This window comes from Bombus huntii, chromosome 18 (genome assembly GCF_024542735.1).
Source record: "Bombus huntii isolate Logan2020A chromosome 18, iyBomHunt1.1, whole genome shotgun sequence".
In the NCBI taxonomy this organism is placed as follows: domain Eukaryota; kingdom Metazoa; phylum Arthropoda; class Insecta; order Hymenoptera; family Apidae; genus Bombus; species Bombus huntii.
The window spans coordinates 1,408,463-1,433,021 of NC_066255.1; the positions used below are offsets into that span (position 1 = coordinate 1,408,463).

General features: G+C 40.9%; 1 protein-coding gene and 1 non-coding gene across 2 annotated transcripts in view; both read left to right on the top strand.

Annotated features, from left to right (window-relative positions):
- Window positions 1–24,559, top strand: part of LOC126875441 (uncharacterized) — a 299,435-nt gene that overhangs the window by 38,705 nt on the left and 236,171 nt on the right. The window lies entirely within an intron of this gene.
- LOC126875630 (U6atac minor spliceosomal RNA) lies at window positions 11,430–11,536 on the top strand. Its single transcript, XR_007693597.1, has one exon. It is a non-coding gene; the product is annotated as a U6atac minor spliceosomal RNA (small nuclear RNA).

Genomic DNA, 24,559 nt, shown 5'->3' on the forward strand with positions numbered 1-24,559 from the left:
AGTGGTTTCACAAATGGGGCTTCAAAGTCAACGAAAAGAAATCCTCACATGTAACCTTCACGCTCCGAAAACAAACCTGCCCCCAGGTCACCATCAACAATGCAACAGTTCCTAGCAGGGACACAGTCCGATACCTGGGCATGACCCTGGACAGGCGACTAACGTGGAAGACACACATCTCAGATAAAAGGAAGCAACTAAAGGACAAACTAAAAAAACTCTATTGGCTCACGGGCCGACGCTCCAAACTAAATTTACAGAATAAAATTACCCTCTACAAGACCGTAATAAAACCTGTCTGGACCTACGGAATCCAACTATGGGGAACAGCAAGCAACTCCAACATCGAAATACTCCAACGCTTTCAATCGAAAACGCTAAGATCCCTAATTGACGCACCTTGGTATGTAACCAATGAAACAATACACCGCGACCTCAAGATACCCACCGTCAAAGAGGAAATAGCAAAATATAGCAACAGATACAGCAAAAGAATCAACAAACACCGAAACCCCCTAATCACTGGACTACTCGATACGACGGACCAGATTCGCAGGCTGAAGAGGCACTACCCGCTAGACCTAAACGTTAGATTCATTTAATTATCCAAATCAAGCATATGCACTTACTTATAATACTTATAGATCATAAATTATAACTATCTATAATAAGTATTAACTTATTGTAAATAAACAGCCATGTCACTGCGCCACGCCAGAAAAATTACTGAAAATTCTCAACGCGAGAATTGATTGTAATTTCAACAAATAAATAAAAAAAAAAAAAAAAAAAAGCAATGAGAGTAAGGAAAAAAGGAAGAGCAAAGGGGGAATAATAACGGGTATAAATAAGGAACTGAGAGAAATAGATTACAAAGAAATAAGTAATAATATAGTGGAAAGAAAAATAGTATACAATGATAAGACGTATAGGGTAATGATGGTTTATAATCAAGACCCAAAAGGGACATGTAAAGAAATAGAGGAAAGAGTAGACGGAAGAGAGGAGGAAGTGATGATCATCTGCGTTGATTGGAAGGCAGGAAGAAGGAGAAGAGGGAGGGCCGATAAACGAGGATCTAGGGAAAGAAGAAAACAGGCGATCAAAAGACATGACGATAAACATGGAAGGAAGAACTCTGTTGAAGTACCTGGAAGAGAGAGGCTGGATGATAATCAATGGAAGAGATTAAGAAGGGGAGGAGTGGACATATATCGGGGAGAGAGGAAACTCAGTAATAGATTGGCAATCAGGTGGCGACAAAAGAAATAATCGACATGAAAGTAGGAAAAGAACAGAGTCGGACCACGTGCCGTTAGAAATAGAAATAGGGGGACCAGACTCATAAAAAAATGAGGGAAAGAAAGAAGAAGAGAAGGAGAAAAGGGAATGGGCAAATGAAAGTGCGGAAAAATACCTGGAGATTGTGATATAATGTGATATGATGTGATATAATTATCGGAAATATCATACAAAGAAAAAATTTTAAGGAATATCCAGTAAAATAGCCAGTAAGAACATTTAAATGCATTTAAAACAAGATTTAGATGCATATGAGGTTCGCCGAAGCCGGTGTCACGTAAAGTGAAAAAAGAAATGGAAGATGAAAATAAAAAAAGAGAGAATTTATTTGCTAACATCTTGTTTACACTAATGACAGTTTACTTCCGAACTCCAGCCGTGACTTTCAAAGACTGGAGCTCTTACAACTCGGCCGCATCCCTACACAAGTGGTTATCTTACGAAGTAGGGAGGACCCCCGGGTGTTGGGTCTGGGCCCTGACCCCCTGCTGCCGCGTGCACTCCCTTGCCGTCTGGTGGGTGTCCGTCATTAGCTCATCGGTTTTGAAGTGTACCGGTCCTGACACCGGATAAGACCGAATACCAGCACCTAATGACAAAATCTGCAATGACTTAATTGCCAACCCAATGTATAGCTATCGGAACGAGACCTGATATTTCTTCACGGTAAGTAAACTGTCACAATATAATCGGAACTCAAAAGCAATACATTTGATCGCTGTGAAAAAGGAATGTAGATACCTGAATCAGTAGACGCAAGTTGGATGGAAAAAAAATTAAATTTGTAGAAAGAAAGAGTGAAAAAGAGATTAGACAAGATCAAGTCGTGCTTTATTCGTTTTACAATTGAATATGTCTGCAGAACAGTAATGAATATTTTAGTAATAGCATTTTGCAATTAATTTAAAGATGTCTAATACAAAAACTGAAATGTACCATAACGAAACAGTAAAATAATTAAGAAATATGATAAATACAGATATGTATGTATGAGTATCATTTTGTATGTAAATTAATTTTTAAGGAATGGACAGGTGCTATATTTTAATCTTTCAGTTTCGACAAAGAAGATAATTCCTTTGACAAATTTTGTACAAATTCAAATCAGAAAATAAAATAAAAACGTATACAACTTTCTATTAACTTTCGAAATCATTTTAAAAACAATTACAAATAACATATGAGTTGTACGAATGAAAATAGTTACATCAGAATCATTATCCACGCTAAAACCTTATTTATTTAGTATCAATTCAAATTTTTCTCATAGAAAAGGAATGTCACGTGAAAGTATTTAATGCAAAGAGTTTAATTAAGAATTTTCATGCAATTAACTATTCATTTGCGTACACGTTCCAACGTCCCTTGTGATAGGCTCTTCTTATTATTTTATTTCCATCGTTCTTAACAATATGAGTAAAACTAACGCAGAAAAAATTAGTTATTGGTATACTACTTGTAGCAGACTGCAGAACTAAAAAGAAGGCAGAAAATAGCGCGAACTTACAAATTTTGACGGGTTAAAAAAAATGTGTTTTTTAAAAAGAAAAAATAGACTTTAAGGTGCTATAATGATTATTTAAATGAACTTCTTGACGAACTTTTTTAGTACATCGAGAAGAAAAATATATATAGAATAATTTAATCCTTTTTTGGTTTTTCGTTTCAGTCAAGGATTTCAAGGTGGATCTTTCACGCCGATTGAAAACTGCAGCCCATGAAATAGGCTTAGAAATCTATTATAATTTTTCTTTTTACTTAACAAAACTTTTTGTACTCGTTAAATATATAGAAAACCATACCTCGAAATTCAATAACTTTGTTTCTTTCTTTCCCTTCTAACAAATATCACAAAAAGACGCTATTTTAGAACATTCTAATTCAGGACATCCCCTTAAGGACTTGTCATATTTATTATCATATTTAACGCAGTCCTTCCCCTTAAATATTATTCAAAGCTTTAGAAATTGTCACTCATTACTCTTATTCTTAAATCAAGGAAGCCAATCCATCGAGCAAATTCAAATTGATCAGTCGCTCTTGCGTCAAATTTATCCAAACTCTTTCAGAATATGCTAATCGGACGACTTCATTCCTTTTTCGAGGATTCGAATATAACGTCAGATTATCAATTCGGTTTTCGGAAGCGACATTCAACAGAACAATATCATCGGATAGCACACAAAATCAGCCAAGACCTAGAGAAGAAAAAATTGTGCCTTGCAGCAGTGGTTATTAAAAAAAATATATACTTATACCTACTTCTCTGTATCATAGTTGTACTTAGTCAATAGGTTTTTCACAATAAATATTTAGGAGATGCTACTAACTTTTTTATTACATATATTTTGTCTCTCTATATTTCTTTATTATTATTATCTATATTTATTTTACTATAATTTTAGTTGATAATTGAATTGAAAACAATTTCATATTCGATATCGCTGCTATAATTTAAGAAGTATTGTTATTTGGTCTTAGATATCGAATGAAATAAATTTCTTAATTATTACTTCCACATAATTATCGATTACTGCTGCAGAAAATTTTAACTGTACACTATGTTCATAATTCTAAACTTTTCGTATTTTGCCTTTAGCATTCCTATAATATTTATGAATCAAGCGTCCTATTACTCTAATGAAATTATTGATATAACAATTGTAATATCGTAGAATAGCTTTGATTGGAGATCGGCTGAAATTAGAAAACACCGTGTACGCCGTCTTTTTGTGGTTTGTTTACATCCAAGAGCGCCTAGTAACAGTGACGCGAGAAAAGATAAGCAGCGTCAAAACAGAAGTACGGTTTCATATTTCAAGGAGTGGCAATCGAGAGGCCAGAGTATGTGAGCCGAAAAGTGTGTGTGTGTGTGAGAGAGAGAGAGGACGAGAGCAGGAGTGCAAGAGCGAGCACGACCGAGCAGGAGTGCATTGGCGAGGGTCAGAGTTGATGGAGACGTCGAAGCATAGAGTCGTTAGAATTGAGTTGCGAATGTTGTCGAGTGTAGAGTTGCTAGTGAGAGAGAGAGAGAGAGAGAGAGAGAGAGAGAGAGAGAGAGAGTTACCAAATAGTTGTCAAGTTATTTGTTGTAAATACGAGCGTTGCATTTAGTTTTCCTGTTAATCAAACATCGTTTCTCTGTCTAACTAATATCTGTATTTTCAATCCATTATTAATAAATCATAATTAATCGGACAAAATTACACCTTTAATATATTCCGATATTACAAGTGGGGGCTCAGCCGGGATTGAATAAGACAGAGAAACGACACGATTTAACGGAGCTATTTGTGCGGGAGTAGAAAAGAAAAGAATAGGCAAACGTTGAAGACGAACGATTGTCGGGTGAAGAGGATTTGACGCTCAAGAAGCTGAGGACGAAAGAGCTAAGAGCGCGTCTCGTTAGCTTGGGGTTGAAGGTAACGGGAAGAAAATCCGAACTACGCGCGCGGCTACAGGCGGCCCTAGAAGGGAACGATGTATCGTCGGAAGAAGAGAGCTCCGACGAAAGTGAAGGCGAGGACGATAAACAAGGCGCACGAGAGTACAGGAGAGGCACGCGAGCGGTGTATCAGGACTGCGATGAGTATCACCAGAAGGTATGCGTCGGTTCGATGTTGAGTCTTAAAGACGTAGAAGACTCATTAGAGAAATTGAGCGGGGATGATCTGCTGAGTGTAAATCAGTGGGTGGAAGACTTCGAGGAAATGGCAGAAGTGTGGGGTTGGTCAGACGCCCACATGGTGGCCTATGCTAAGAAATTACTCGCAGGCTCCGCTCAGGCCTTCGTACGACAAGAACGATGCGCGAAGTCCTGGGCAAAGCTAAAAAAGGCGTTGAGGAATGAGTTTGAAAATGTAGTAAGCGACCAACAGATACATCGCGAGTTATACCATAGAAAGAAGAAAGCAGATGAGAGTCTGCAACAATATATGTATCACATGTGCGGGATTGCAAAACAAGGAAGGGTTGATACGCAATCCTTGATAGACTACATTATTCAAGGCATTCCCGACGAGGTCGCGAACAAGACTGTGCTATACGGAGCCAGGAATATCGAGCAATTAAAAGAGCGTTTCAGGCGCTACGAAGCGATAAAAAGAGATATGGAGATGAGGACGAAATTTGAGGAGCCGAAGAGTAACAGGGTAAAGCCGGTGGCGAAGCTGTCCGAAACCGAGAGGAACAAGGAACCCGGTCGATCTGGAGATGCGAGGAAGACGCGATGCTACAATTGCGGTGATGCGGAGCACGTGTGTGCGGAGTGTCCGAGCAAGTCGAGAGGACCTAAATGCTTCAAATGTAGGGAGTACGGACACATCGCATCAAGTTGCGACAATTTGGGTGAGCCCTCAAAAAAAGTTTACAGCGTGTTTCGGTCGTTAAAAACAAGGCGTGGTAAGGATGTTAAGATGGAAAATTTCGAATTGAGCGCGTTGATAGACACCGGTAGTGAGCTGACTCTAATGCGAGCAGATCAGCATGTGAAAATCGGAGCGCCCAGATTAAGTCGGGAAATCGTTGGATTTGGCGGTGTCGGTTACGGAAGGAATTTTACGCTCGGGAAATTTTCCACGAACATTATTATAGACAATGAGTCGTACTGTATAACCATACACGTAGTTCCAGACACAGTGATGCAACATTCGCTTATTATTGGCGCAGACTTTTTGGACACTGTTGAAATAAGTATAAAAGGGGGAGAATTTTTTATTAGTAGAATAAAGGACGAAAATCCCGATGAGTGTCCGGAAGTCCTCAAGATAGATGTAGAGACACAGGCGAGTGAGATAGATTTATCACACGTTAAGGACATGCAACATAGGCTAAAAAGAGATTTGAAGAGAACCAAAGCATTGCTAAGAGACGCTCAAACGATGCTGGAGAGATCGAAAGGTGACTCGACGGGTAAAGCAGCTTTACGACAGCTGAAGAACCAGTTAGAAGATGCAGAATGCGCTAGAGCAGTTGCAGTTAAAGCGAAACAGGCACTGGAGCAAGAACCGAATGAGACGCAGGCTTCGTTGCAGGAAGTATTGCGGCAACGTTCCGAAGCAGAAGATCGTGTTAATGTAGCTAGTCGCGAACGAACTGAGCTACTGTCGCAATTGGAAGAAAATAAAGAAGAGTTAGCAGAAGTTTTGAAGAAGTATCGGGCAGCTGTGCAGCAAGTGTCGGAGGAACGGAGAATAGTGGCAAGACACGTGGTGATTGGTAAAGTGGACCAAGAGATGGTGTCCTCGTCGGATTCTTGCGGCCAGCAGGAGGACTTAGCGAACATCACGAGGAGGAAGAATCTGGCTAAACAACAGCAACAGGATGTTGTTGATGATATTTGCGAATTTACTGAGAAGGATAGCGTTGCGGGTGTGAGGGTTGTTTCAAGTTTTCGGATAGACTCGAAGAGAGTGAATGCAAGGCGAACGAAAAGACAAGGGAAGTCGCACGTGCGGAATCCCTCCAATAATATCGATATACAGAGGATGTGGATGACGAGGACGACGATGGGATTGTCGAGGACACGATGAACGTGAAGACCTTTGAAAAAGAAGAGATCATAGTCTCGGTAGATGGTAAGTTGTTAACGTCTTCCATGTACGAACCGAGCCTACGAAAATGTTACGATGCTGCCACGACGATCAAAGCCCCTGACAAGAGTGAAATGGGTAAACAAACAACGGAGAGGAAGATAGAGGAAGAGCGAAAGAGGAGCAGTAGCATCGAGGACGAACAGGCCGCGGTGTTCCAAGAGGAACGAGATCAGTTGCGTACAAACGCAAAGAGACGGATCGAAGAGATCCAAGCCCGAGACAAGTGGACGTATAACAAGAGACGCAAGAAGGCGACAGCATACAGGACGGGAGATCTAGTGGCGATCGAGAGGACGCAGGGCGTTCCCCGACTAAAGCTGCATCCGAAGTTCCTTAACTAAAAGTAAAGGTCCTGCGAAATGACCGATACGTAGTGCAGCGAGAGCAGCACGATCACGGCAGCCGATCACATGAAGTGGTGGAATGTTAACGATAGTGATGTAAGTGCGAGCAGCGACGATGAGCACATCTGAGGGCAGATGTGATTGTCAGGAAAGGCCGATTGTAATATCGTAGAATAGCTTTGATTGGAGATCGGCTGAAATTAGAAAACACCGTGTACGCCGTCTTTTTGTGGTTTGTTTACATCCAAGAGCGCCTAGTAACAGTGACGCGAGAAAAGATAAGCAGCGTCAAAACAGAAGTACGGTTTCATATTTCAAGGAGTGGCAATCGAGAGGCCAGAGTATGTGAGCCGAAAAGTGTGTGTGTGTGTGTGTGTGTGTGTGAGAGGACGAGAGCAAGAGCGAGCACGACCGAGCAGGAATGCATTGGCGAGGGTCAGAGTTGATCGAGACGTCGAAGCATAGAGTCGTTAGAATTGAGTTGCGAATGTTGTCGAGTGTAGAATTGCTAGTGAGAGAGAGAGAGAGAGAGAGAGAGAGTTACCAAATAGTTGTCAAGTTATTTGTTGTAAATACGAGCGTTGCATTTAGTTTTCCTGTTAATCAAACATCGTTTCTCTGTCTAACTAATATCTGTATTTTCGATCCATTATTAATAAATTATAATTAATCGGACAAAATTACACCTTTAATATATACCGATATTACACAATAAACAAACGTGCTAATAACGACAGTACCTTCAGTTATGACTTAGTTATTTCAATGCGACGTGATCAACGAGATGTCCATAACAAATTTCAATGTTACTCACCTGAAACGACAAATACAATAATTAAGTTATTAATGTGACATATTGGAATGGAGGGAATTACGAATTCTTACATATAAATTAAAATTCATTTTGTTCTGTTAGAACATACATCATTTATACGTAATTCAATAAATAAATACAAAGCAAAAAATGTTGTGGCTCTATTATTTCCTTATAAAACGAAAGAAACTTTTCGGACAATGTAATATTTATAATCCACTGTATTAATATTTATGTCATATAAACACATGGAGAGAGACTATTAACAGGTACATGGTTTGCGAAGACACGTTTAAATTTAGTTAAAATATATCGCATTAGATGATATTCTTTAATGAAAAATTTACCGCAACAAAAACTACCGATGGCAGAAATTTAAATATTTCCAAAGGTAGTTGTGCTTTGAATTAACTTCTGTCGTATAGTAAATATGAATTAATGAATTTAAAACAAATTGTCACATTATCTTTTTGAATGCAATATTGTTTTACTGTAGATAATAATAAATTATATCTTATAGTTACTGATCGATCGTTCGCGGGGAGACGCGATCGCGAGGAAGCGCGCCAACGGGAGTCGTAAATTCTCGTTACAATTAGACAATCGACGTCACGAAATGATCGATTCTCTATTTCGTTTAGGCCAATAGAGGTAGTTGAATTGATTATAACACTGAGAATAACAAGTTACAACGTACACTTTATTCCAGCAACTTTATCGACATAGACAGTTATGCCAGGTGGGTATAGATATGGTCCCGGCGTACCTGGTGGGGATCGTTCGAGCGTACCTCGCCGACAGGTACATCGTCTACGCCGGCAGGGACGGGGAGGAGAGAAGACGGATCGAACGCGGCGTTCCGCAGGGGTCGGTGCTGGGACCGTTGCTCTGGATCACGGCCTACGACTCGGTCCTCCGATGTCCGATGCCCCCGGGAGCGGGAACGGTGTGCTACGCCGACGACACCCTGGTCCTGGCCGGGGGACGGTGGTGGCACGACACGGCGAATCGCACGGAGGACGCAGTGGCGTGCGCGGTGGGCGCCATCCGGAGGCTCGGCCTGACGGTGTCGCCGGCCAAGTCGGAGGCGCTGTGGTTCTTCGACCAGCGACGAAGAGGAACGCCTCCCCCCGGGCTGACGGTGAACATCGGCGGAGAAGAGGTCCCGGTGGGACGACAGATGAAGTACCTGGGCCTCACGATCGACAGCGGATGGACCTTCGGACCGCACTTCGAGCAACTGGTCCCGAAGGCGACGGCCGCGGCCAACGCCCTGTGCGGCCTCCTACCGAACATCGGCGGAGCGGGATCGAGAGTCCGCCGACTCTACGAGGGAGTGGTTCGGTCCCGAGTCCTCTACGGGGCACCCGTCTGGGCCAGAAGTCTGGCGACCAGCCGTCGCAGCCTGACCTTGCTGCGGAGGCTGCAGAGGACGACCGCTATCCGCATAGCGAGAGGCTACAGGACGACATCGTACGCGTCGGCGACCGTGCTGGCGGCCTCCCCGCCGTTCGAGCTGCAAGCCTTGGCGCTCGAACGCGTATACGAACACCAGAGGAATCCGACGCCACCGACCGCCGGCCAGCCGGCCTCGAACATCCGGGAGGAGGCGAGGAAGGAGACCTGGGAACGATGGCGCTCGCAGCTGATCCAGGAGGACGCAGTGCGGCCGCACCGGGCCGTTCGCGCCGTGCTTCCCAACTGGGAGACGTGGAGGGATCGAGGCGGAGCACCGCTGACCTTCAGGATGACGCAGCTGCTCACCGGCCACGGAGTGTTCGGCGAGTACCTGCTAAGGATTCGGCGAGAGACGACGTCCGTCTGTCACCACTGCGAGGAAGAGGAGGACACGGCGCAGCACACGCTGGAGTTCTGCCCGGCGTGGGCGGAACCACGACGCGTCCTACGGCTCGAAATCGGCGAGAGCTTAGCCCCCGAAGCGGTCGTCGCGGCCATGCTCAGAGGGCGCCAGGAGTACTCCGCTGTCCGCACCTACTGCGAGCAGGTCATGCTGGCGAAGGAGCGGGCGGAACGTAGCAGGGAACGAGATCGCGACCCGTCAAGGACGTCGCAGCGCCCTAGGAATACAACGCGCTACAGGGGCGCGACGCCGCCACCGGCGCCGCCGCGGCCGCCGTAGGAGCGCGTGGAAACCAGGAAGAGGCGTCAGGGGGACGGGGTCCCTGGAACGACGCAATAGGAGCGAGGCGCTAGGGGGGCGTGGTCCCCCCCTAGCGTTCCAAGAAGATCAAGGACGCCTCCCTTCGACGAAAGGAGAGATAGACGCCCGGGGGTAACCGGTAGTAATTCGGGAGAGATCCCGGGTGCATCTCGACTCAGGCGTCAGGACAGGCCACCGTGGAGTTTTAGTCGGTAAGAGTCCGACACTACCCGCTAGCGGGTGTCCATGAGGATTTCTCCACGAAAAAAAAAAAAAAAAAAAAAAAAAAGGTGGGTATAGATATAAGTTAAACAGATGACTGATCTAAAGATGGACAATCAGTCAAGAAGATGTTGACTTATCTAAGGATGGCAACTAACGAAGATATGTTGACTGATCTGAGGACGATGAACCAGTGAAGTTCGGTGACGATGCTGTGACAACAGCCATACCCAAATCCACGTCATTCCACGCTACCTGACAGTGAACCGTTAGACTCTGACCTTACCTTTGCACATGGCCCAAAACTAAATTTTCCTCATTACGTAGGGCACTCAGGATCCTCTCCTTGCCTCTCAACACTACTCTTACTACAAGAAATATAATAGCAGCAAAAATATATTAAGAGCTTTATAATAGATTTAATAATAATACTTTTAATTAATGGAATTATTTACCTTTGCCCCTTATATTTTGAGAGGGCTATGAAAAAAGTACATCTCCCTCAAGAGGCTAATTAGAACACTTCCTATGATATACATTGCCACATTAAGAATCAAATACTTTCCAATCAGCTAGAAGCTCGGCGGGGCAAGCAGCTACGCTCGTTAAAGCCCAGAACTGAAGACGGCGCGTCGCGAGTTCGAATCCGCGGCATACAGAGGAGCAGCCGAACACTTCCCAGAGAATGGAAGTTTCTTATTAAAAGAAACATATACAGCATTTATTAAAGGAACACTACACATGCAAGCGGCCAGCCCTTCCCTTGCGTGTGGTGTTGATGGATGCACTTTCTGAGAGTACTTGGTTAAACGTGCTTGGTGTTAAGCACACAGCGCCTCGACGATCAACTCGCACAACACTATTCCCACTGTCGTCCCGCCCGTGGAGGTTTTAGCCGGTAAGAATCCGGCACTACCTTCTGTCCACCTACACTTAGGGTAGTAAGGTGTCTATGAAGATTTTCCTCCACGTAAAAAAAAAAAAAATTTTTTTTGTAGTATGAAAGGAGAGACGTTTAACACTCCCGTATACAAGGGTGGAACATACATATAAATGGCAAGGCACTGTCGCCTTTCGCCAATACTTACCAGATCTTTTTGGAAGGATCGCGGAGGGATTCCGCTATGCTAATAATTTTATGCTAAAAATAATTATTGGCATATAATAATTTTTGGTGCTAATAATTTTTCCTTTTGAGCATTGGATTTCGAACGATATATTAGACGCGAATCTAGATGTTTGATCCATTGACATCATGTAATCAAAAACGAAATACATAAAAAAATTTGACATGCAACTGACAAAATTTACACTACTAATTATCAAATTCCAAACTTGAACAATATAATCATAGTCAAAACTTGGATACATACTGATGGATAAAAAGTGGCGCCTACCGACATTCTGGATCAAATTCAGTAAACATATTTCTTTGAATTTTTTCGAAAGTTTCTATTTGTAAATTGGTTAGTTAATTATTTTGTTTTATTTTATTTATATTATCACATATTACTTAATTTCCTTTTTTATTATTTTATGTTTTTTATCTTATTTATTTATTTTATTTCATCAACATAATTTTCGTATGCCCTAACAAAGCATAAAATAGTCAATGCAAATATTGTAATTAAATATAAGAAATTATAATCTGTGAGTACACTAATTTTAAAGCCATTGGATTGGATTCATTATTTATTTAAAAAAATTTTTTTCGTATTTGTTAAATATATATAAAAGCATGCCACACAATTCAATAACTTTATTTCTTTCTTTCCATTGTAAAAAAATCACAAAAAGACGCTGTTTTAGAACGTTGTAATTCAGGGCACTCCCTTAAGGTCCAAGGGCTGTCCTCGACGAAGTACCCTAATACCAATGTGACCTAATCGCATTCTCGCGGTTACGATTTATCGTTCGATTAGCTTGAAATCAGTTGTTTTAAAGTTCAATAGTATGGGAACTGTTTGCATCTTGTTCAGTACACAGGATTCGGTCGAATAACCTTTACAGACGACCATGGGATAGTTCCATGTGAAAAGATGGTAAGAGAATATATGATACAAATTTTTCGTCCGTGGTTTAGTTTCCAAGCAAGCGAGTCTGAAAATTTGTCAAGTATACTTGAACGTGGCTAATTATAGACTGGGTATGAACAAACAATCAGCAGGGAGTTACTTTATCTGCGAAAATGGCTTCATTTTTATGAAATTAGGATTTGGATATATTTAATTAAAAATTGTCCTAGTATACGAGTACGATAAACTTCCGAATTTATTTGTCTCATAAGCGATGCGTCTTTTAAAGAAATTGTATTTTTTTCATTTTTGACTTATTTTCACATGTTATATAACTTCTTGTCGATTATTTACACCCGTCCAATCCGGAATTAACAATATTCAAGTATATATATTTGATACATTTTTGAATTTGATTTTATCGAAAACGAAGATTCTATATTTTCTTCTTATGTTTTCATAAGGATTGACCTCATTTGCATATCGATGTTATTCAGCCGGGTTTACATTTCTACGAGACTGCGAATTTTTATGAAAATTCATACTTTTGTAAATGTAATCAAGAAAATTGAACTCAAGCAGAGATTTGCTTCACCCTCTAAACATCGTAACAACTATTTTATTTCAGATATCTTATTGACAAGATGATTCTAATAAAATAATCGAAAGGGACTAAAACTCTATCCTAGCTGAAGTTAACACTAGAACTACCACACCAGTGAAATTGACTGGTTTTACAATTTTATTTTAGAATTCCTACTTCATGTTATATTTTCTTTCCGCAATGATGTAATGACTCTCGCAACGATAACTAAAAGAATAATATAATGAATTTTATTTTGTTTTTTATGTATCCAAACTCAAAATAATTTTGTATCAAGGCTACGTATACCAATAGCAGTTAAAATGACTGCTACTTGTCAAAGCGTGAAAGGGTCCTGCAATCTGTTTATCGAACTTCAATTAACCAGTTTCCTCGTTTCCTACAACTTCCCACACGTTTTTCAAATTTTTACCGCATATCATTCGATATGATGATATCAGTTATCAGGAAAATTTCAGATCGATCGCTAGATGCTAACGCTAGAAATACCACAAGCAGTCAAAATGACTGGTTCGACAATTTTATAAATGTGTCAACTCTCGTTTAGAGATTATTGTCCCGGATGGATCAATAATACCAAAAATCTACTACATAACATGGAATTGCTTCTGTAAGAAAGTAATAAATCAATAAATATAAAACTGTTCTATTATTACGTATTTTTTAAAGACCAGTCATTTTCACTGGTTTTGGTAGAAATAGCTTCGTGTTAACTATCGGTAGTTCTGGTGTTAAGGAACAATTGTAGAGAAAAATTGTGCACTGTTTTATCCATCACTCCATTTTTTTTATTGATTTGAGGTGTACGGTGTAATAGGTACTGGAGGTACACTCAAGTATGTTCAACCAATAACGTTTATTAACGTCTATCACTCGATAACAATGAATAACACTTAACGATTAACAACAGTTGACGCTTGACGACGATTAACAACAGCGGCGATTAACGGATCTCTTGAAAATAGCCGAGTCGTTTCTCTTCGCCATTCGCGCTTCGTGGTTCGGGGTAGAATGCCCTTTTTGTTCCAGATCGAACGGGTTCTTCCCTTCGTTGCTCATCGATATCGATATCCCCACTAGCGTGAGTTCATTAGATCTGCCGCAGCGGCTGGCGCGCGTATGCTCTTCCGAGAATTCGGCGGAAGAAATCGATGCCACATTTTGCACGTCGGTGTTGCGCTTTGACGGCGTAACGCTTTGTATCACGAAGCCGTTGGAAAGTTCCGTGACACGTGCCGCCGCAATCGTTAATCGTGGTTAATCGTTATTTGTTGTTAATTGTTAAGAGTTTTATTTATTTATTCTTAGTCCATACCTTTCGGCTTTGGACGACTTTTGGTTTACATTTCTTATATAATGCCCTTACATCACTTATATATCTCTTACACTAGCTCTTCTATAATTATATACAACTGCTTATACCTATCTATTGCACCTTACTTGATCTATCTCCATGTTCTAACTTATATCTAACGCTTGTAACTAAGTGTTCTTTCCGTCTTTGGCTTTTGCTTCCTTGTTGTGCTCCCTCCCTGTCGTTCCTCCCCTCTTCTGCTGCTCTTCTCTCCTCTATTATCGCTTTCAGTTCTGCCAGTCCTTCTCCAGTCTCATTTAGTGTTTCTACCATGTTCCTTGCTCTTCCTGTTATCTCACATTCCTCTAATATGTACATAAGTCCTCCTCTCCCTTTTTGCATAATCTGCAAATCCTCTTTCTCCCTCCTCTTTCCAGTGTTCCCTTGCCCTGGTTTCATTACTACATCTAAATCTTGCTACTATACTTCCATTTCATCTTTCCTTCTAGATATTTTGGTAGCTCTTCTTTTGCTATGTTTCTGTAATATCTATTGTACTTAGATTCCCTTATCCTTTTCTCCCTCTCCTCTGTTTCTCTCTTCCCTCTTTCATCTATGATTTGGTTTGCTGTCATCCTTTCTTGTCCATCTCCTGCCGCCACTTGTGTCCTTCCCTCTCTCGCCTCCTGTAACCGCATCTTTCTTTTCCTTGCTCTTTTCCCTTCTTGGCCCTTTCCCCACTTCCTTTCTCTCTCCTTTATACACTCCTTTACTAATTCCTTCTTCGATTCTAAGGCTTTCTCCTCATACCTTACTGCTCTTTTCAGTACCTTTTCTCTTATTTCCTCTATCTTGCACTCCTCTCTCAAAATGTAATTCGGCGTTGTTGTGTCTAAGCCTAGAATCCATCTCACGTATCTCCTTTTTATTCTGTCTAGTCTCTCTTCTTGTTAAGAGTTTAATAAACGTTATTGTTGAAAATCAATAGTATTTCTTGTGGGCACCTTCGCCGACGATCACCTCAGATATTTTATGTTTGTTTGCATATTACGTACAATTCGATATTTCTACAACCTCGAATGTCTTCGATCATGAAACACTTGATATTTGTATTAACGGATATTAATATTACGAATTTATATAGCAAACTGATTGTATTCGTGTGAGATTAATTTAAAATGAAGCTTCAGTTCCAATTCCTCGATGTTAGATTATTATAATATTTCTATCTGATACGGTGTTACAGCAATAGTCACTTAAGCACAGTAGAATTTTCAACCTCAAACTATTAGGGGGAGGATTAAGCAATTCATATATTGGGTTGGCAACTAAGTGATTGCGGATTTTGTCATGAGAAGGTAATTACAAAATCCGCAATATATAGCGCAAGAGCAATTTGAAGATGACGTTATAAAATGTATATGTAAAATATTATATTTTGTCCATCTAATGATTCCGTTAGAATGCGTGAAAGACTCTTTTTTGATCATATTCAATAATATAAACATCGTGTGGATTGCACGTTTTAAGTCATCCTTCTCCTAGTCGGCGAATTGGAATTGAACACATAAATAATAAAAAAGATTTTTTAATGATACACGAAACGTGCAATTTTTATACACAATCGTTAACATACGTTCAAATGAAAAGAAAAGTTTCTTTGGAATGATAGCACGTTGGAATAATTAATAATCTAAAGAAAGAGTCCATTGCATTAGCATGTTGAAGATTTCGTAGAGTTCACGGTACAGATAGAATTAACTGATCCAAGAAACGTATGATATAGTATGTACGATACGTATGATATTGCTGAAGACAAAATTATTGCAACGGCTATAGATAATACAAGCAATTTGGTGAAGCCTTCCAATTATTTGGAGTAAACGTAAAATGCATAAATAATTGCGAACGAACGTTTAACACTAGAACTACCGATAGTTTCTTTTTTTTTTTTTTATTTATTTGTTGAAATTACAATCAATTCTCGCGTTGAGAATTTTCAATAATTTTTCTGGCGTGGCGCAGTGACATGGCTGTTTATTTACAATAAGTTAATACTTATTATAGATAGGTATAATTTATAAGTATTATTTATAGATAGGTATAATTTATAAGTATTATACTGGCTAACAAGTGGAAAATCCAAACGAAGCATAGAAAACAAACTAAAAATATATAAAATGGTCATAAAACCAATCTGGACGCACGGAATAGCACTATGGGGAACAGCAGCAATGAGCCATATAACCAAAATAGAGGCAATGCAATCTAAAATACTCAGAACAATAGTAAGCGCGCCATGGTACGTTAGAAACGAGGACATTCGGAAAGACCTGGGAATACCAACGGTCAAGGAGGAGATTAACAAAAGTGCAAGAAGGTACGGAGAAAGAATAGCAACGCAACCAAACCGGCTGGCAGCGGAAACGGTCGACACATCAAGCATAAAAAGAAGATTAAAAAGGAAACACTCGACAGATCTCACAAAGGACATAACCTAACAAACACGATGATGGTACCCCGCTGGGGGTAGCCACCCACATGTTATATTGGTATACCGCTATAATATTTTACCAAATGTCCTACTGGACAAATTGTAAAATTTAAATAAATAAATAAAAAAAAACTTCGCTTGTCATCTACACGAAGCGAAAGATTAATGCAACCTTTTAAAGAAGCAGCCCAAGTCAATATCCAGAACAACAAAAAGAAGCTTCGTCTGGTGACGGGTTCTTCGATTTTGGAAATAATTACCATGAAATTACTTTACTTGCATCTAGGACAGAGTTAGAAATTCTACAATATTAGGTTGTCCGGAAAGTGTCTTTCTTTCGTAAACGTGTTTTTTACAACAATGCACCTTCATACAAACGTGAAACTAAGTCTGTGAAATGTCGTGGTGTTTATCTCAAGAGAACAAAATGGATCGTACGAAATTCAACAAAATAATATAAAACGAAAAATATGCGTCTATTTTTCGTCATAAAACGAAAGAAACCTGTCGGACAACCTAATACATTTGATATGTGAAAAACAGCAAGGTTTATACCTTCCATATCAGAATCCGTCGATAAGAAACGTTTTTTTCTTATACGTAATACGCCATTACCAACGTCAGCAGCCGTGAAGAGACTATCCTTTCATTATGCAATGATGGAAAAGGAACCGAAGGCGCATAGACTCTCAGATGAAATATTTTTAATGAAAGTCAAATTAAAAGCGTACTATACTCCCACTCGCACATCAAGATCATAATTTATATTCATTTATTATGTAAATATTTTTTCGTTGAATTATTCAACAAATGTGGATTTTATAAAAACTGTCCAATATCACTATAACTACCATAATACATATCAAATTTCTGAGTCGATCATGCCTACTGAATACATTTGCTTTGATTACTTCAGTTATTCATTAATTATGATTGCTAGATTACTTGGTAATCGTGATCATTAATTATGAACATGATTTTACGTTAGTCATAATCGTTAATCAACCAGATTAACTTTTAGCCCAACTCTGATTTAGAACTATGGAGACGAAACCTAATACAGAGCATAGCCGGAACACGGAACGAACACGGCACGGTTTTATCGACCTTTAGCTACACAGGAAACATATGCAAAATGAGTAAACATATTCGTCATCGATTTTCCATTTCTGTATTTCGAGTAACTCACATTGATCCATATCGACATTTGTCGTAGATCTTGCTCTTCTTCTTCTGTTTTTACAAACAGAGTAAATTGGACATAAAGATAATACGTATAATTGATATTTCGAAACAAATTTCTAATAAATTCAGTCACTTATTACTGTTATAAAATACTAATTTGAGAATTTTGGACCTTAATTGCCAAAATAATGTTATAGGAACACTAAATTTACACTTAGAATTTATATTAAAATAGTTATATATTTATTTGATAAAGGATTTCAAAGATATTCATCGATATACACTTGCACGCGTCCCATCTTCTTCCATACCACACTTAACTGAACAGTTTACATTGCTTTGTTTACGAGGCACTGCGCACACACATACTTCCACACACTCATATTCACATACATGTATAGCTACCACGCGGTCAATCTAGTCTAGCACATAAAATTATACACATCTCTATAATCATGAATACGATTTCTATATGATTTATAAATATGAATATTCCTTTTCGTAAAGTGTAACATATATTGGGTTGGCAACTAAGTGATTGCGGATTTTGCCATTAGGTGGCATTGACGAAATCCACAATCACTTAGTTGCCAACCCAATAATAACGAACAATGATAAAGACATACACTAGGTATATGCATGGACTAGATTTTCTTATAAAATGCTGAGTAAATTTGTAAAACATACGATGCCTTATTTAGTTCTTTGGCAAAATAACTTTCCACTCTAAAGTATAAAACTAAATAATAAAAGATATATGTGTATGAACTGTTTTTATAGAAACGTAATGTTTCAATTACTATAAAATCGATATAAGAGATAATTCTAGAACTGTCTCGGAAATAATAACGTTTTGTAAATAATTAATCTAGAAACAAAGTGTATAAGAATCAAAATAGAAATCGTTATAGAAACAGAAATTCCTTACAAGAATTACTCAGTGAGGTAGGTATGGTGATAGGTGCGTAAGGAACTACTCTTGGTGTTTTTAACGAACAATAGTTTTATTAGAACTAATCAACAATCAGAGTTATCAATTAACAACTAACAATTACACTTAACAGACAACAGGTAACAACTAACAAATAACGATAGACACCGCGAGATCATTCGACGCGTTGCTATGCAAATAGTACCGAGAAATTACACATTTAATGGCGCAAGACAGACTGACTCTGCTTTTGTTTCGGATCGCGCAGATTCTTCCCTTCGTAGCCCATCGATATCCCCCACTAGCGTGCATTCATTAGATGTGCTGCCAGTGCTGGCACGTGTATGCTCTTCCGAGAATTCGGCGGAAAGAGTGTGAAGATATCGATGGTACATTGGGCACGTCGGTGTTGCGCTTTGGCGGCGTCGCGCTTTGCATCCGGAGCCGTTGAAAAGTTCCGTGGCCCGTGCCGCCACACTCAGAATAGAAGTTCATAAATATCGTAAAAAGCAAAACCAATACCATAAGTTTTTTTTTTATTTATTTATTTATTGAAATGTTATATTTAACATATTATATTTAATAAATCATTTTACATGATTTCTTTTATATATGTCGGAGATGAAAGGAAAGCCGAAGCCTTTCCTTGGAAATTTTGGGAACATCCTCTAGTACCTTAGCCTAGATTTTATTATAGTTGTAATTGCTTAAGATTTGTAATAAGCGAGATTGGGTTCGAGGTGACAATCGGTCGCTGAACGTAGCCACGGTCACGGGATGGATGTTTTATCTAACGGAGGTCTGGAGTGGTTGTATGTGTTTTCCGAGAAATGTGGTTGTGGCGGCATGCGGCCTCGAGAGCGGGCCGAGCCACGTGTGATGTTGCCTCGGAGGTGCCGATGCAATGGGACATACATTGTATTAGTAATCAAAACTCCAGGCAGAAACTGCCTAGCAACGGCGATTGGAACTTTCTCGATGCTTCCAACGAGTGTGCCTAGCAACGGCGTTTGGAACCTTCTCGATGCTTCCAAACGGATATAGAAAACAAAATGCAATCGTACAGGGAGAAAAATCTCCACGAGGCTGGCATTCTTGCGATTGCCTTGGAGAGTGATACATCGAGCATTTTCGACGATCGCATTTGCGTCTAAGTTAGTTTCGCTTAGCAAGGAGTTATCCCGGTGACCGTGGATTCGTTTGAACTCAAACATTGCTAATAGTATTATTTAATTTAATTATTCGTAGATCGTATTATTCGTTAGGCTTAGTGTTTGTTAGACTTATTATTAGTCGTACTTATTATTTGTTAAGCTTAGTGATAGACCTGTATATACGTGTAAATAAAATCTCGGCTTTGTGAAACGATGGCTAGTCCACATGAAGAGTCGTCGCGCGCCCAAAATTCGAATCGTGACCCGACATCAGAAGTGGGATCAGAACCGTTTAAAGTGCTACAAGAGCAAATGGTCCTTATGCGCGAGTTAATTCAGACGCTAGCGCACAAACCGGAGGAGCAAAGACCGAGTACGGAATCTAAGGATGCAACGTTACCACGTTTTGACCCCGAAGGTGCGGGCGCCGATCCATCCGCGTGGTGCTCTCATGCTGATTTGATTTTGAAAGACCACCCGATGCAAGATAGTGCGTTACTTTCCGCTCTAAATCGCGCCCTAAGGAGTCCTGCTGCGCATTGGCTTTCACAAATGGTGCGCGGTGGAAAGCTTACCTGGCCAACGTTTAAGGAACAATTTCTTTCGCGTTTTGGTGGCAGAGAGACAGCCGCTTCGGCGTTAATAAGGATATCCAGAGAACGACCGTCGGAGACTGAATCCCCGGGAGCGTACGGTAGTCGCCTCCGCTCCATGCTGCAGATGAAGTTGCAAGATCTAACGATGCCCGAAATGATCAATGCCTTCGCCCTTTATATACTGAGTTCACAAGATCGACGCTTTCGGCGACTAACGCTCGCGAATAATATCAGGACGGAGGACCAATTTCATGATGAAATGAGGATTCTCCCTTACAACGATCAGCCGACATTTTCGCCAAGAAATTCACTAACGGAACCTGAAGCTAAACGAAGCAGGCTATCAGTTCCTCGGATTAAGTGCTACCGCTGTGGTGCTCTCGGACATAGGAGAACGGAGTGTCGCCTGCAAATACAAACGGGGAAGGAGCAGGATATACGAAACCCGAAGGAAAAACGACCAGCCGCATCGTCGAAGGTGACCTGCTTCAAATGCCACGAGGAGGGACATATCGCGCCTAATTGCCCATCATCGCGGAAAAGAAACTACGATTCCATTGACGAACGCCGGATCGACTCCTGTGTAGTGGAAGCTCCGGCTGGTAGATTAAGCCATCTGGGTGAGTCGTATCCATTTTACTTTGATTCTGGGGCCGAGTGTTCGTTAATCAAAGAGTCCCTAGCCTCGAAATTTTCGGGTAAGAGAATAACCGATGTGGTAGTGATGCGGGGGATCGGGAATACTTGTATTAAGAGTACACTTCAGATTTTGTCCACTGTTTGTATTAACGGTCTTACATTGGAGATAGTTTTTCATGTCCTTGCCGACGATTACCTAAAATACGACATCATGATTGGTCGCGAGATTTTGAGCCAGGGATTCGACGTAAATATCACGCAAAATAGCCTCGTTATTTGTAAAACAAAGGTCGTTAACGCTTGTGGTAAAGTCGCGGAAGATGCGGTCAACATTAACGAGGTTGACACTGATGTGATCGGTAACGACAAAGATCGATTAATCTCTGTTCTCGAAAAATTTAAAGAATCATTCATTACGGGTTTCCCGCGTACTCGCGTCAGTACGGGTCAGTTGGAAATACGGCTAATTGATCCCAACGTCACCGTGCAGAGAAGCCCTTACAGGCTTAGCGAGGAAGAGCGAAGAATAGTACGCGAGAGAATAGACGAATTAATGAATCGTAAAACCTAGTAATTCGCCGTTCGCGAGCCCTATGATACTTGTGAAGAAGAAGGACGGCTCAGACAGATTGTGTGTAGACTTTCGAGCGCTGAATAAAAATACGGTCGCGGATCGGTATCCCTTACCCCTTATTGCTGACCAAATCGCGAGATTGCAGAGTGCGAGATACTTCATTAGCCTGGACATGGCTAGCGGATTTCATCAGATTCCCATTCATCCTAACTCGACGGAATATACTGCGTTCGTTACCCCCGACGGTCAATACGAATACGTGACGATGCCGTTTGGGTTGAAAAATGCACCAGCCGTTTTCCAGAGAGCCATTTTCAAGGCCTTAGGCGACCTCGCTTATTCGTATGTCGTTGTTTATTTGGACGACGTTCTAATAATCGCCGACTCAATAGATCAAGCTCTAGAAAGGTTGCACACTGTACTAAACACTCTCGTAAACGCCGGATTTTCTTTCAATTTCGCTAAATGTTCTTTTCTGAAAACGTTGGTACTTTATTTGGGATATGTAATTCGTAACGGAGAAGTTCGTCCAAACCCGGGAAAAATACAAGCTTTGAATTCTTTACCTGCACCGTCGACCGTCACACAGCTTAGGCAGTTTATAGGTTTGGCCTCTTACTTCCGAAAATTTATTCCTAAATTTTCACAAGTGATGAAACCCTTGTACGCACTCACTTCTAGTAACAAGCACGTAACTTGGACGGACAGGCAAAGATAAGACGGAAAAGATAAGACAACAGATAATTTCCGTTCTGACCGACGCGCCGGTGTTAATGATATTTGATCCCAATCGTCCCATAGAGCTACATACCGACGCTAGTTCGGAGGGGCATGGAGCTATTTTAATGCACAAAGTCGAAAAGGAAAACAGAGTCATCGAATATTATAGTAAAAGGACCAGTCCCGCGGAATCTAGGTATCATTCGTACGAACTGGAGACACTAGCAGTAGTAAGCGCCGTCAAGCATTTCCGACACTACTTACATGGACGGAAATTCTTAGTAGTTACCGACTGTAATTCTTTGAAAGCCTCCAGCAACAAAGTAAACTTAAACGACCGGGTTTATAGGTGGTGGGCTTACTTGCAAACATTCGATTTTGACATCATGTATCGAGAGGGTAAACGAATGGCCCACGTAGATTTCTTTTCGCGAAACCCCGTAGACTTGAATCGCCGTATGATAGACAAGGTCGCAGAGAAAGAGATTAATCTGGCCGAGATCTCCGAGGATTGGCTATTAGCGGAACAACGTCGCGATCCGCAAATCTCCGAAATCGTTAATAAGTTGCAGAACGAAGAGCTCGCGGAAGATATCGCGAATACCTACGAACTGCGATCCGGTACACTTTACCGTAAAATACAACGAAAGGGCAGAACCCTTTGCTTACCCATTGTTCCGAGAGGTTTTAGATGGTCCGTCATCAACCATGTGCATCAGTCAATTATGCACTTAGGATGGGATAAAACGCTCGAGAAGCTCTATGAGTATTATTGGTTCGAGGGAATGGCGAAGTACGTTCGCAAATTTGTCGAGAACTGCCATGCTTGTAGAGTTTCGAAGGCTAGTTCAGGTAAAATACAGGCTGAACTGCATCCTATACCTAAGACCGGCATACCGTGGCATACGGTGCACATGGACATAACGGGCAAGCTGAGTGGCAAGAATGACTCGAAAGAGTATGTCGTCGTCTTGATCGATGCCTTTACGAAATTCGTGCACTTACATCACACACGCAAATTGGATTCGCTTAGCGTTATCAAGGCACTTAAGTCCGCCGTGTTTTTGTTCGGTAGTCCCTGTCGGGTAATAGCAGATCAGGGTAGATGTTTCACGGGCCGGGAATTTCAAGAATTCTGTGCAAGCAAACAAATCAAAGTTCATTTGATCGCGACCGGTGCAAGTAGGGCCAATGGCCAAGTAGAACGTGTTATGAGCACGTTAAAAAATATGTTCACAACGGTAGAAACGACCGGGCGTTCATGGCAAGACGCGATCGGGGAGATGCAATTGGCTTTGAATTGCACCATCAACCGCGTAACCAAATCGAGTCCTTTAGAGTTATTGATTGGTAGAGCAGCAAGACCGTATGACTTATTACTACCTGATAACATCGAGGAAAAAGAAATAGATATCTCCAGTGTAAGACAACAGGCAATAAAAGAGATGGAAACTAGTGCTAGGTATGACAAAGAGAGATTCGATAAAACCAAAGCTAAAGTAGTTAGGTTTAATCCCGGTGATTTGGTACTACGCCAAAATGAAGAAAGGAACCAGACAAAACTGGATCCAAAATTCAGGGGTCCGTTTGTAATATCGGAGGTCCTGGAAGGAGTCCGATATACCTTGAAAACACTGGATGGGAAAAGGTCATACAAGTACAGTCATGACAGGTTAAGGAAAATGCCGGATAGTTGCATTCCTGCGGAGTTGGATGTCTGTTGTGATGACGAGAACAGTGACCATGGCGATGTGAGTACCCCGATCCCAGAGGATCGTAGAATTATATGAGCCCAGGTGCGGCCATGGGATGGAGTTCAGTGCGGTCAGGCACTGGAAGTGACGATGTCACGAAGCTGGGAGCCGGTTTAGTACCGACAGCGACGATGTCACGAAGCTGGGAGCCGGTTTAGTACC